The sequence below is a fragment of the Rana temporaria genome, chromosome 2 (assembly GCF_905171775.1).
Source record: "Rana temporaria chromosome 2, aRanTem1.1, whole genome shotgun sequence".
NCBI lineage: Eukaryota > Metazoa > Chordata > Amphibia > Anura > Ranidae > Rana > Rana temporaria.
Window position 1 is genome coordinate 311904524 of NC_053490.1, and position 15179 is coordinate 311919702.

The 15179-nt window shown below is 38.8% G+C and overlaps 1 protein-coding gene across 6 annotated transcripts in view; it reads right to left on the reverse strand.

Moving 5' to 3' along the window:
- NGF (nerve growth factor) overlaps positions 1 to 14154 on the reverse strand; it is a 148245-nt gene extending 134091 nt beyond the window's left edge. For all 6 annotated transcript variants that reach the window (XM_040337397.1, XM_040337396.1, XM_040337395.1 and 3 more), the window contains exon 1: positions 13745 to 14154. The gene's annotated coding sequence lies outside the window, so the exon portion shown is untranslated. The remainder of the gene's footprint in view (positions 1 to 13744) is intronic.
- Positions 14155 to 15179: the final 1025 nt, after the last annotated feature.

The following is a 15179-nucleotide window of genomic DNA, read 5'->3' on the forward strand; positions in this document are numbered from 1 at the left end:
TCACATTTGTGCATTTTATGGAAAGAGCCAGGGACTTTTTGGTCTTTGGTTCCACAGACTTCAATGGATCAAAAATGTGTATTGAAAAACGCAAAATGCAGCTGGATATGCAAACTGCACCCCACATAGGTGTGAACCAGTCCTAAGCGGTCCCTTGCTTGTGCAAACGTTTACAAAAGTCATTGTTATTTGTAGTCATCCAATAAGTGCTATAAAATACCTGTCACACAAGTGAGGCCTCGTACACACGACGAGGAACTCGTCGTAAATGAAACATTGTTTTCCTTGAAGAGTTCCTTGTTAAGCCTCATACACTCGACGGGCGAAACACATCGTTTTCCTTGTCGAGTTCCTTGTTAGGCTGTCGAGGAACTCGACAAGGCAAGTTTCTCCATTCCCGTCGAGAAAATGGAGAACTTGCTCTCTTTTTGGCTCGTCAAGTTTCTCGACAGTTTCCTCAACGAAAATGTACACACGACCGGTTTCCTCTGCAAAAAAATATCTCCCAGCAAGTTTCTTGCTGGTTTTTGCCGAGAAACTCGGTCGTGTGTACGAGGCCTGAGGCTTGTCGAGAATCTTGACAAGCTTTCTTTGCGTACACACTGTCAAGACAAAATCTCGTCGTTCTCAAACGCGGTGACGTAAAACACATACGACTATAAAGGGGAAGTTTGATTCCACTGGTGCCACCCTTCTGAGCATGTGTGGGTTTCTAAACATACACACGAACGTGTTTCTCGTCAAAAACCAGCCCGACGAGGAAACTGAGACTCCCGATGAGGAAAAAGAGAACTTGTTCTCTTTTTTTCTCATTGAGTTCCACGACAGTTTTCTCGATGAAAAACATACACACAGCCGTTTTCCACGGTAAAAAAAGCTCAGCCACCAAGTTTCTTGATGGATTCTGTTGAGGAAAATGGTCGTGTGTACAAGGCCTGACAGTGCTAACCCTAGGCTCCTATTGCTGTGGTAGTATTGTGGTAGTCAACCCAGTGAGATATCACAGGCAACCACTCCTTGTCTTCTTTGTAGTCTTTGATGTGATTCTGAGATTACCAGTGAGGTCAGTTGGCGGCAGTGACTGGATGCTGTGGTTTTCACTCAAAAATGGAAGACTGAGGTATTGCAGTCACATGACAGCTACTAAAACATTTGCTATATGTTTTAGGGTTTCTTGTAAGAAAAAACAGTGGCATTTGGATTAGTTATCCCTAAGTAGTAGTCTGAGTGTTTGACGCTTTAAGCACATCCTTTACTCACACATCCTTTAATCACCTACTGATCGGACATTGTAGTTAAGGGTCAGTCAGGGGAGTAGTTATTTTTAAAACGTCCTAGTTTCTACCATTGTGAGTGACCTAGGTAGACACACAGGGGTTGAGTTACTAAAGGCAAATAGACTGTGCACTTTGCAAGTGCCATTGCTCCAGAGCTTAGTAAATTAGGTATTTGCAAAGATTACCTTTGCAAAGAATATCCAATCACGCGCAAAGAAAATAAAACTGAATTTTTGCTTGCACATGATTGGATGATGGAAGTCAGCAGAGCTTCTGCTCAATTACTATGCTCTGGAGCAACTGCACTTGCAGAATGCAACCGCACTTTGCAAAGTGCACAGTCTATTTTCCTTTAGTAAGTCAACCCAACAGTGCCTGCGATTCCACAGCCATCTAACATAGCAGATCATAAGCAAAAGGCATAGAGCTGTGATTGGTCAATACAGCAATCACAAATATTAAGGGGAAAGAAGAGGATTTTTTGGGGGGTGGGTAAAGTCATTTGTGTTTATTGTTTATTAATAACATCCGGCCATTGTAAACAGTTGCAATTTCAGTGCAACACAATCCCATCCTCCAGGAAACGAAGGCACCACCTTAACCACCCCAGTACTAGCATGCTTCTTATTTTTTAGAATATTGTGGCACAAAATAAGGTTGTCTATTTTCTAAAAAGAGAATGATTTGGGGGTGTTTTCATTTTTTATTGATATGATTTATAACAGAAAGTAACAGGAAACTTTTTTTTTTTATTTGTTTTATTTTTACGTTTTGTTTACGTTTTTTTTTAATACCATAAAAAGAAAGATAAATGTTAAAATATATATATATACAAAATTGATTTGGGTACAGTTTTGCATGGTTGAGCAATTGTCAGTCAAACTATTACAGGGGGGGTTGGGTGGCAGTATGTTGGCATTTCCTTGGTTATGGAAAGTATACATTTTTTTTTAATAAAAATTATACATATGTACTTTCGTCCAGAAGCCACTGGACCAAGAAAATAAATAAATAATATGTTACCCTAACTGATGACATTTTGTGTTTCCAGCAATAAAGCCTGCTGCCTCCTGCTGGGCTCCTGGGAAACAGATTGCTTATTTAGATCAATGCAGTACAGCCCTCCTGTCACCAAACAGCACCCTCTAGTGGTAGCCAGGAATAACTTTACAGTAAAGTTGGATGCAGAGAACCAGACCCTGCTGCTGGAAGGAGAATTTATCTTTATAAAAGGTAACCCATTATGCTGCATTTTTCAGAGGCTGCAGAGATAAATACGCATGCAAAATATTTAGTGAAAGTGCAGTTATTTTTTAAATGCAATAGAGTATATTTACTTACACATATTGAAGAAACAGTATAATTCAGCTAATAAAGTACTCATAATGAATCAGAAGAAATACAGATTCTTCCATTTCTGACTTGTTTGAATATCTGCTGATCTGTTTGAGTCATCTCTCAAATTACCCATTTGTCACTTTAATAGGTTAATACCATTGAAATACGGATTTTCGGTTTAGTAATTATATAAAAACAATCCGAAGACCTCTATTATTTTTAACAGATTTCTAGATCACCTCCGCAAGTGGGTGACAGAAAAACGACACCATTGTAAAATGTTAATTAGCTTTGGTTTGTCTTCACCTTAAAACATACTTACAAGAACCTTTCTTAGTTTCTTCCATTTCAAATAAATCAATTTCGAAAACAAGTAAAAATAAATGTGCATATTTATTTGCTATATGGGCTCCAATTTACCAAGAGATGCAACAATGCTGAATAAATATACCCTGGCCCGAATTCACAAAGGAGTTACGACGGCGTATCTCCAGATACGCCGTCGTAACTGAGTGCGGGCCGTCGCAACTCGGCGCCTGATTCATAGAATCAGATACGCCTCACAGTTGCCTAGATATGAGCGGCGTAAGTCTCCTACGCCGGCGTATCTTAGGGTGCATATTTACGCTGGCCTCTAGGTGGCGCTTCCGTATATTTCCACGTTGAATATGCTAATTATCTAGATACGCCGATTCACGAACGTACGTGTGCCCGGCATATCAAGATACGTTGTTTACGTAAGACATACGCCAGCGTAAATTTACCCCTCATAAAGCAGGGGTAAGTCATGTTAGGTATTGACGTCGGAAACGTACGAACAGCATCATATTTTACGTCGTTTGCGTAAGACGTCCGTGAATGGGGCTGGACGTAAGTTACGTTCACGTCAAAAGCATTGACTATTTGCGGTGTAATTTTGAGCATGCGCACTGGGATACTTTCACGGACGGCGCATGCGCCGTTCGTTAAAAGCGTCAATTACGTTGGGTTATGATTCATTAGCATACAACACGCCCACACCAGCCTACTTTGAATTACGCGGGCTTACGCCGACACAGTTACACTACGCCGCCGTAACTTAGGGGCACAAGTTCTTTGTGAATACGGGACCTGCCTCACTAAGTTACGGTGGCGTAGTGTATCTGAGATACGCTACGCCCGCCTAAAGATAGGCGCGTCTTTGTGAATCTGGGCCCATAATACTAAGGGCACCAACTCAGGAAGTCAAAGTTATAAAAAGTAAAAAATGTAAAAAGCACAGCAAGGCTACATCAAGCTTTAATTTTGACAATTCGTTTTGGTTGCTATGGGGAACACTCCCCCCCCCCCATCTTGAAAATACCCAGGTTTAGGTGTACATTAAAAATGATATTAGAAGCAGTAAAGTGACTATAAGGTATAAAGTGACTTCTTTTTTTTACAAAATGGGAAAATATGATTGCTACCAATTGACCTAAGGTTCTATCTGCACCATGGAACAACATTTTGAACCCAAGTGATTGTTATGGAGAAGTTTTCCAATTTTTTGCTCCAGTTTTTTACATTATGCTCCATACGAATTAAAAGTGTGGTAGGAAAAGGAGGACATTTCTTCAACCTCCCTTGTCAATTCCTATAATCTTAATCTTTAAGTGACTTCAAGGAGGTAGATGACTTTGGGAAAATCTTGGTCCAGGAGTAAAAAGATATGCCAGGAATAAAAAGACTACTGTAGGTGGGAAGGATGAAAACAACCCGATTCACAAAGACCTAGTAAGACCAATGGATGCATACCACAAAAGTGTAATTTCAAACATCCTAAGTATATCCTGCGCTAACCAATTACCAAACCAAAACAAGAAAAAAGCACCACAGCAGCAGCTCTGTTTATGTGATAGACATAAATAAATAATTAAAGAAACAGTGAAGAGCTGCGCAGCTCTTCACTGTTTCTTTAAGTATTCTCTAGCCCAGTGCTGGAACACCTAGAAAGACCATTTAATTGCAAATAATAATTGGATAACTAGACTTTATTCTAATTTCATGTGACATTTTAAATAGTTTATTTTATGCTATCAAATCTGGCCAACATCTTGCCTAAATGAGAAAGCTACCTGAAAATTAAACTGATGTAATGTACTAGAGAAGAATACAATTAACAAAAATGTAAGCCATAAACATGGTTTACATATGTTTGCTCATTCAATAGCAGTCTAGTTTTTTGTCATGGACAAACTGAGTCCATAAATTCTGATGAGTTCCTATGAGTTTCTGTATTTTTTAATGTTGTCAACGCTGATGAAAAAAGAGGGGTGGACTTATGGAAAAAGTCAGACGGACTTTTTCCATAGGAAATTCCGACCGTGTGTATGCCCCATCTGAGAAATTCCATTGGAATTCCGATGGATTCCATCGGAGTTTAAATATAGAACATGTTCTATTTTTCTCCGATGGAATTCCGATGTGCTTTTGGTCGGGCAAAAGCCTGAACGTGTGTATGTGGTATTATACCTTGTGTCAATGTGAATGGTCTAGTCAACAGAATTAATACTATGGCCCATTTTAGATATATATACGGTATATATATATATATATATATATATAAACAAAGGATGTTCCCTAACCTTGCTTGGGAGTTCAAATTGATGTACAGCATAAAATCAATTACAAACAAATTAAATGCTTGGGTAAATCAATATCCATCTTCAAAGTCCAAATGCACTATGGTATACCAGGCATAATCCAAAATAGTCACTTCATGAATTCACTCGAGGCTGCATTTGAAATTGGTAATATTTTCCTGTTTCTCAAAAGCCCCTTAAATGTTACAATGTGGGTAGAGTATATTTAAATAAAATATGAAACTGTGCTTTAGCCAAATAATCTATTGCAGACCCATCCTGCTGGCAGCTCTCCCTTTATAAATTGACTCCATCTTGTTCTATCTAGAATTCTGACAATGTTACACTAGGCTTCTGGACATAAAAAGATTGCTGCCATTTTATGACTAAGGGCAGATAATACAATACCAAAACAAAGTAAAAAGATATATATATATATATATATATATATATATATATATATATATATATATATATATATATATATATATATATATATATATATATATATATAGATAGATATACATATATATATATATATCACTCATACATACATATACACATACATACATACATACATATACACATACACATACATACATATACACACACACAAACATCTTATTCAAAAAGTACCAAAACAATTGAAAATATTTAAGGTGCTTCAAATGAAAACAGGTATGGATGTATGTTTCTAGATGTACATTAAATAATAACTGGCTACAAATCAGGCCTTTAGAGAGGTAGAGGGTGGTCTTACCAATATAATTGTTAAATAATTCTATACACATAGCCTTTGAGATATTATCTATGGTAATTGTTGGAAAGTATTTAGAATACCATTGTGGCATATAGAAAACTTAGCAAAGTCAGTCAGAATGAATGTACAAAGACTCAGAACATGAATGTTAGCATTTTAAAATGTGCAGGCTTGATAATGATATGTGAAAAGTATGAAGAGTACCATCTGCTGGGAGGTACAAATCCGTAAATCAAAAGCATATCCTATAATACTGGAAAGGGTCATAGTCCGGTGAATGGCTGAGTTGGGCCTGTTTTGAGAATTGGATCCTCCATTGATAAAACAGCATAGTTTCCTCGAGTTGGGACTCCCGATCTTCCAGTTAACAAAATCCAGGTGATAAGGGCATGCGATCTAACAATGCTTTCACTCTGTTTCCAAGCTTCTGTAGCCCTCTGGGCTTCAGTAAATAGCAGCGAACCAGAAGTGGTGTGGAGGTTATGGTGGGAGGAGGAGGGACCACCCAAGAAACAGCTCTTGCAGGGTGGTGGGCTCTAGCTAGGAAAGGGGAGTGTACTAACCTTGACTATCCCTTTAAAATAGATCATCTGAAATGTAGAGCACACACACCATGTTTTTTTTTTTTTTTTTTTATAATAATGTCATTCATACTGATGTAAGATGTCTACTTTGCCCTTAGGTCTGTAAACTGAACATTTGAATATGTGCCGTGTGATAAACACTTGTTTGTATGCTGTAGCTATGTTTGTGCATGTCTTTATTTTTCGCCATTCAAATAATGACTACGTTAGCCTTACGATGCATGTTAGGTATTTAACAAGCTCTCTCTTGATGAATGGTGGAACTAATTGTCATTCACAGCCCAAATTTGATTAGGCTATAACAAAGGTTTTTACTTTTCTTTGCTAACATCACTTAAATCCTACTCACAAAAAATAAAAAGGTGGGAGAGAAACTTATATTATCACTCACAGTATCAATCAAATGTTTGCCTTCATTTCCTAACAAATGACAAATGGAATTTAACAAATATTTGAAGCAAATCCAAGATTATAATCACATCCACAGAAATATGCCAACCTGTCAGCAGACCTCCATTCATCTCAATGATGAACAAAATTTCCTTTAGGACACTGTGTGTAACTTTATATTTGAACATCAGCAGATAGAAAACACAATTGTATCCTGAACCATTATCTGTTCACATAAGGACAGATGGAGATGACAGCCAGTGATCGGTGACAAAATTGGTGCTTGATTGTGAAGATTGATGATGTGCATGACAGCATAACAGCAACCAATTTTTTAGCTATTGAGTATTTTAGTATTGAGCTAAAAATTGATGGTGGCACTTTATTATCGGATTTCAAACTAAATTGATATTTAACTATCAAGTAAAGGAATTAGTTGACAAAACAGTTCGAGCACTAAAACGCTAACTATAGAAATAAAAAAATAAAAAACTGTCCCTCCTCAGAGAAGGTGCCACATAAAGGTGAGGGTAGGATTGCTCAAAAGAGAAACTGTTGAGTGGCACCTACAGTATCTTAGCAGTCCTTTGTATAGTGAGCAGTACCTTCTAATAATCTCTTATGGAACAATAAGTGAGTGATAGATTTAGGTTTGTCCCAAGCAAGTTTGAATTGTTGACTGACCCGCTACCTCTGCTGGAAGTTTATTTCACGTACTAAGTACTCTTTCGGTAAAATAACCTTTCTAAGATTAGTTTTAAACTTTCCTTCTGCTAGTTTGAGGTCATGTCCCTGTGTTCTTGATCATGGCTCTATATTGAAAATACTGCCCTCTTGAACATTATTCACCCCCTTGATATAATTAAAGGTTTCATGTTTCCCCTTTCCCTTCAATCCTCCAGACATATTGGGGGTTATTTCCGAAGGGCAAATCCACTTTGCACTACAAGTGCAAACTACAAATGCAAAGTGCACTTGAAATTGCACTGAATGTGCACTTGGAAGTGCAGTCGCTGTAGATCCAAGGGGGTACATGCAAGGAAAATAAAAAACATCATTTTAGCTTACACATGATTGGATGATATAATCAGCAGAGCTTCCCTTATTTCAGATGATTTACCCCTTTAGATTTACAGCGACTGCACTTCCAAATGCACTTTCAGTGCAATTTCAAGTGCACTTTGCACTTGTAGTTTGCACTTGTAGTGCAAAATAGATTTGCCTTTTGTAAATAACACCCATAATGTTTGTTCAGTCTTTCCTGACATGTTTTATCCCACAATCAAATCTTCTCCACCTCTGCTTGATGTGATCCCAAGGTGACAAGAGAAAAAGGACAGGAGAACATGTGGTCACTGTCACCATCCCATTAAGGCAGTGGTTCTCAACCTTCTAGTGCCGTGACCCCTTGATAAAATTTCCCAAGTTGTGGGGACCCCTAACAGTAAAATTATTTCATAGCATGGGTTGTCGGCACCCAAGGCAAGACAAGTAATTTGTGTCTCCGACTTTGTGGTGTCCCGCAGCAGTGACACCTATGCTGAAATCAGGAGATAGGGTCTCCTCTAGCCCCTCCCACTTCATTCTTTACCAGTCAGCTGACCTCTAGTCTCTGCCCCCCAGCCATGCCATGAACTGAGTGGGTGGCTGTGAAGAGGCTGAGTGGGTGGCCGCGGGCTCCAGGGACAGCCCTGCTGGGCGGCTGCAAAAAGGCTAGGAGAGTGGTGTGGGCTTCAGGAACAGCCCAGGATTCGGTGACCCCTGGCAAATCGTCATTTGACCCCCGAGGGGGTCCCGACCCCTAGGTTGAGAACCACTGCATTAAGGGGAAGGGTTAAAACGCATGCCCCTCTTTTTTTCATTATAATAAAATAGGGTCCAATTCAGGATGCTAATTTAAGGTAAAAGTTTTGTTACCAGTTTGCACTAAAACACTCCTTAAAGGGGTTGTAAACCCTTGTGTTTTTTCACCATAATGCATCCTATGCATTAAGGTGAAAAAACACCTTGCTGTTTGCGGCCCCCTGACCCCCCCGTTTTACTTACCTGAGCCCCAAATTTCCATGGACGCAATCCCGCATCACTCTCTCCACGGCTTCTTGGCTCATTTAATAGATTGATAGAAGCGCAGCCATTGGCTCCTGCTGCTGTCATTCAAATCCAATGACACAGCCACCGGGGGCGGGGCCGATTCATACACTCAGCGGCTATGGATGCCAAGTGTATGACACAGAAGCATGCCTGCAAGGTAACCCCCTCGGGAGAGAGCTTCCCAGAGGGGGTCAGCTATTGCGGGGAGGAGCCGCGAGAGCCGCTGTGGGACCCCAGGACAGGAGGATCGGTTCACTGTGCAAAATGAACTGCACAGTGGAGGCAAGTATGACATGTTTGTTATTTTAAAAACAAAAAAACTGAACCTTTACAACCACTTTAACATACAGTATCTGTCTGCAACCACCTGTATTCCTTCATCTAAAGAAATATGCCATATCTCAGATTTTCACAAAAGCTGAAACTTTTAGCTCCACATCAGCATAATGTAGTTAATTAAAAAATAATATTAACAACAAGAAAAACACCCGCCAATGAACAAGCTTAAATAGCATGTGTACCAGACTAAGGTCACTCAAAATTAAAGTAGAAGGAAAGGCTAACATGACCAAATATTGCCTCCGCCCTGCTTGTATGCATACTGTTTGTAAAACAACTCAGAGTAAATAGCTTTTTTTTTTTTTATCTGCTTTGGAGCAGTCATGTGATCGCACAGCTCCAGTGCCCCTGTGCCACTAAATGCTGTGGATGGTGGGAGAGATCGCTGGCAATAAAGGAGCAATGCAAACTAATGGGTGATATCACAGCTCTGTGCAATTTACTCTGTGGTGGAGCAACTCATTGACACATGGGAGCTGGAGTTGTAACATCATGTGACCACTAGGCAAATTATAAAGGCTAGAAGAATGGACAGGCGCACTTCCAAAAAAAACATGGGTTGTCTTTATTTAAAAAAAATGACACATGCACTACAAAATACAGCAAAACATTGGAGATAGTAGCCTACGCGTTTCACACTGCGGTCGGTGCTTAATCATGGCTTACCATGACCACTAGGGGTGCGGAATTAAAAGGCTAACTCCACTTTTTGGACCATGTTACACTCGTAATTAGAGTGTATCATGTAACATGGTGAAAATGGTACCTTTCCCCCTGTGACAGCATGCTAGGATTCTTCTCCCTTGCAACAGCTGTCACTTTTGCCTTTCCTTTCACTTTAAGACTTGTAGGGCCATAGGAACAATATCAACTGTTTAGAGTAAGTAACCATAGCAATCATTTTGCATATCAAAGTGAACTTCTTATTGGTTTACTGCCTACCAATGCTGCTTACATAATGCACATTCATTTAAATTAACAAAAAAACTGTTAGAACATGTAGACTATAAAAATGACTGAATTGTATTTTTACATATACAGTCTTAACATCAGGCCATTTATGAAACTGCCTTGGGTAATAGTAAAGAAGCATATCAAACATAAGTGAAAGACACGTAAAATTCATAAATTACTGTAATTGTGTTTTACTGAAAATGAGAAGATGATCCAGTACTCAATGATTTGTAAGCTCACAGCAATTTCCAACGCAGCTTAGTAGCCAGGACCCCAGTTGGGTGTCAACCCAGCTGTCCTTCCTGGATTCACAAAATAACAGTACTTTTCCCTTTATTAGGCAGGGCCCAGAGAACAATGATCTAGGGCACCCTTTAGTTGATATGGCGACGTATATAGGTATTCATCCCACAAGCAAAATTCACGAGTCTATTCACAAATGGCACGTCTCTTCACCTAAAGCAACTTGTTTTAATGAAAAACCTGGAAAATCCCAACACTACAACTAATGTTTGCGCAACAAGTTGCATGACAAATTTGATAAACTTCCACTGCCACCTTTGAATTTCTAAACATAATATGCTCAGTGTTGGTAAATATCACATTGCACGATGCAATGTTGAGTAAACTTCCTAACTGAAATAATGACATTCTAGTAGCATTTAGGCTGGCCATACACGAACAGATATCAACTCTGTACACACGATCGGACCTTTATCTGACCAAATTCACATCAGAATTCCATCGGAGTAAAAGAGAACATGTTCTCTATGTAAACTCTGATGGAATTCATTGGAATTTCCAATGGAATTACTACAATGGGGCATACACATGGTCGGAATTTCCGATGGAAAAAGTCCTTCTGACTTTTTTCATCGGAAATTCCGATCGTGTGTAGGGGCTTTAGAAACTGATCCTTCTATTAAAACATTTTGTTTCCACCCAGTTACATTCTGCAGTTTATCATAACTTTTAGACCCCTTTTACACTGGGATGGTTTTCAGGTGCTTTAGCGCTGGAAATAGCCTCTGCAAAGCGCCTGAAAACTGCCTCCCATTCATTCAAGTGTGACTTTTCACACGCGGTGCCCTTGCGGGACATTCAGAAAATTCCTACAAGCAGCATCGTTGGGGTGGTTTGGGAGTGGTGTATTTAGCGCTCCCAAAATGCTCTGCCAATTGGAATGAAGCACCGAAACACGGGAGTTATTAACCCTTTATATGGGGTTAAAACCGTCATGCTAGCGGCTGAAAAGTGCTGCTTAAACGGCGCTAAAGCACTGCTAAAACGAGCGGCGCTTTAGCGCCAATGTGGCCGCGGCCCCAGTGTGAAAGGGGTCTTATAGCAGAATTATAGGCACTAGGGCTATCCTTTGAGATTTATATAAGACGTGCAGCATATGGTTATCATCAGAACATTAAAATATTTAAAATATCATTTGAAAGCTGCTTTCTAGGTGGCTTTCTACTACATTTGTTTTCTATCATCTTTGGTATAAATTGAAACCCCACGTTATGTCTACATTGGATGATAACAGGAAATTACTTTAAGATGCTTCAATAGATAGACATTGTATGACATTCTGTCTTAAAGGAATTGCAATACTATTCACTAATGCCAAACCACTAGTACTTTTATTGCTTCTTACAATCACCCACAAAATATGTGTACTGTACACAGCATAACCCTATCCAAGGTGTACAAAAATGCACAAATCACAGCTTTGCTGACATCTGTTGCTGCATTCAGGCGGAGTAGTTAATTACTACTGGCAAAGAATCCAGGGCTAGTATGGGAACAATCCAACCCTCCAAGCTGTCTCTGTTACTCTTGTCTGTAACCATTTCATATAAAAAAAAAAAAATCAAGTGATATTTGCCTTTGGCATCAACAGAACATCCCTTTCCAGGCATTTGCTGTATACAATAGGCACACTTGCTCTGCAGACTACTACACTACAGTCCTCTTATAATAGAAATGAGCTCCAGACTGCCAACAGATTGATTTTATGTTCCTTTTTTTTCCACTGACTTTTTTTTTTTCAGAGTATCCCTTTGTTTCATCAAAAACCACAGCATATTAAACTTGGTACCTCTAAGGCAATGCTGGCTTTATAGCAAGATGTTACTGAACAGTACTGAAAACTGGATGTAAAGGGCACTCCACCCCTAGTTTGTCATTACTTTCACACCCTGCTACAAAGTACAATTTTCAGCCTTGTTTCACTGTCAAATTCTTAAAATAAAAAAAAGAAAAGCTACAAAAAGCAAAACCAATAATGCCATTTAATACTTAAAAAAAAGTACATTACGTGTTAAGCGTAGCGTGCTGAAAACCTGAATTACAAGTTGTAATTTGTTAGATGTGTATACCGTGCATGTTTATAGGATAATACAGCACCAGGTAGAATTTGAAAACCAGCATTACCCAGTTTCTGGCGTAGCTACAAGCTGGCAGACTTTACGTTGTCTAATACCCTACAAGCCTTAACTTAATGCGCTTTAATGCGTGAAAACACCCAACGTTTATCCGGTAAGAAGTTACTTTGCTATCCACCAGCTTTGCAGGCGGAACACTGGCAACAAAAGAAGATTACGCAGAACAGAAAGCACTTAATCACAAGCTCTTCTTAACTCTTGATGGAGTTTGGATGTCATTTCGATGCGTGCCAGGTGACAATGAGTTATGTGCCTGCTACGCATTGCATTACAAAAAAAAAAAAAGTCTAAAACCTACTGGGCACTGCTCTGCATTTTATAGGGTTAATAATAGTAATATAGAATAAGACGGTTTTACCTGTAGCTTTACCACACCTAGGACATTTCCTTAAAATGTAGACAGCAGGTCGAACCTGCTATTAAAAGTAGGTTGTGTTAAGAAAAAAAAAAAGAATATATATATATATATATATATATATATATATATATATATTTTGTGCCAGGTTTATATATATATATATATATATATATATATATATATATATATATATATATATATATATATTTTAATACCTGGAACAAAAATCTAAAGAAAATAAATATTATATATTTTATTAGGCTTCTAGTTAGAAACGAAAAAGGAGGGGGGGTCTGAGATATATAAAGAAGAATTACAAAGGGAATGCAGAAAATGCCCTAATATAGGATTCTTGTCTCAAAACACATTTCTAACAAGATTTGCTGAAGGCTTGAATGTAATCCAGCGAAGCAAAAAAAGCTTCAGGGTTAGGAGTGCCTGAAACATTACAGAAGTGCTGCAGCCTACAATGCAAACTGTGTCTTGTTTCCGAATCAGTGCAGAAACATGTAACATAAGGTTGTATTTAGTGTTCGTAATACTAAGAAAAAACTTTGAAGCCCATGTAAGTCTATGAGCGGTCAGATACTGAAGCATGCAAGGTTTATTTCTCACCTGTGCTTGTGTAGAAGTGAGAGTTACAAGGTGCTGAAATCCTGGATGATCCAATGGTTTTCGTAGCCTCTCACAGTCCAGTCTACAAAGTGCTTTGAAACCCAGCTGAGCCATTCACATGTCTGTCCTCTCATTCACTGGTTCAGGAGTTAGGAGCTCCAGATCTAGGGCTGACTCAGAAGGCAGGACAGTTCTTCAAGGTCCTAGTGCCTTCATGACATAAACCAGGTGTGTGATTCAAATCCTCTCTCTTTTTTTTTTTTTCTTCACCTCTCTGTACAACAAGCGCAGGGATATTCCAATTTTAATTCAAGTGACATCTACAAAACTAGAAAGTCAGGAGAGACAATAGCACGGCTTGCGCATAAACATGCAGATCTCGAACGCATCCTCCTCTAGTCTGCAGAAGAACAGCTGATAATAACCCCCTATAGTGACAGTGGCGTTTAAACTGGGATTACGTCTGAACCTATCAGCTTCAGCCCAGCGGTGGTGTTTTCAAATAATCACTAGTCGAAAATGATTTAACCCTTGATGGCGAGAATAATGGGAAGAGGAAACAAGCGACGCTGTTTATTTTTGTTTAGGCAGAGCGAAAGCTAACAAATTGATTTTGTTTCCTCTGTCACATAAATATTGTTGAGGTTTTCATAACGGTGCAAATTAATTGCTATTCCACAGAGCTCGCAGTTTTTTATCATCCTCCAGTTTTTTTTATTTACATGGTAAAAATAAATAAATGAATACTTGTTTAATCATATCATATCAGGATTCTGTGAACTGCAGAGCTCACAATCTAATGTTATGACTTCAATTGCTACCATTGATAAGGTTTTAAAATGCAGGCCACATTAAGGAATTAAATTGCAAATGTATTTGTATGCAGTTTGATGGCCTGGGGTCTGTGCATTTGCCTGTGTTTATAGGAGGAAATAAAAAATATACGCTGGGGCAATATACTTGTGTGAAAAGCACCCCTGCTGGAGGTAAACCCAGGACTTCAGTGTGGCAAGACAGCTAAAACTGAGCCACTACGCTACAATAATGTGCAGCCATTATTTAAAGATTTCATGATCTGGGTTAATTCTTGTTATTGCTAGGGAAAGAGGAAATGGTTGCTATTGATTACTGCAACATTGCAATATTATAAATAAAGCTATGTACCTTTAGAATGGCCCTCCTGTACCTTCTGTACTAAACTGTACTGTAATTGTGCTGTCCCCCCTCTACATTGTAAAGCACTGCATAAACTGTTGGCGCTATATAAATTGTGGATAAAAATAATAATAATAATTACAATAAGCCAATTGGTTAAAAAAAATGCATCACTATTATTAAAAGAGAAGTATGGATCCAATGCTGTATCTGTTCCCCCAGCTGGCTCTGTAGTGAGAACTGAGCGATCAAACACTGTTGATCATTCAGTTCTCCCCCT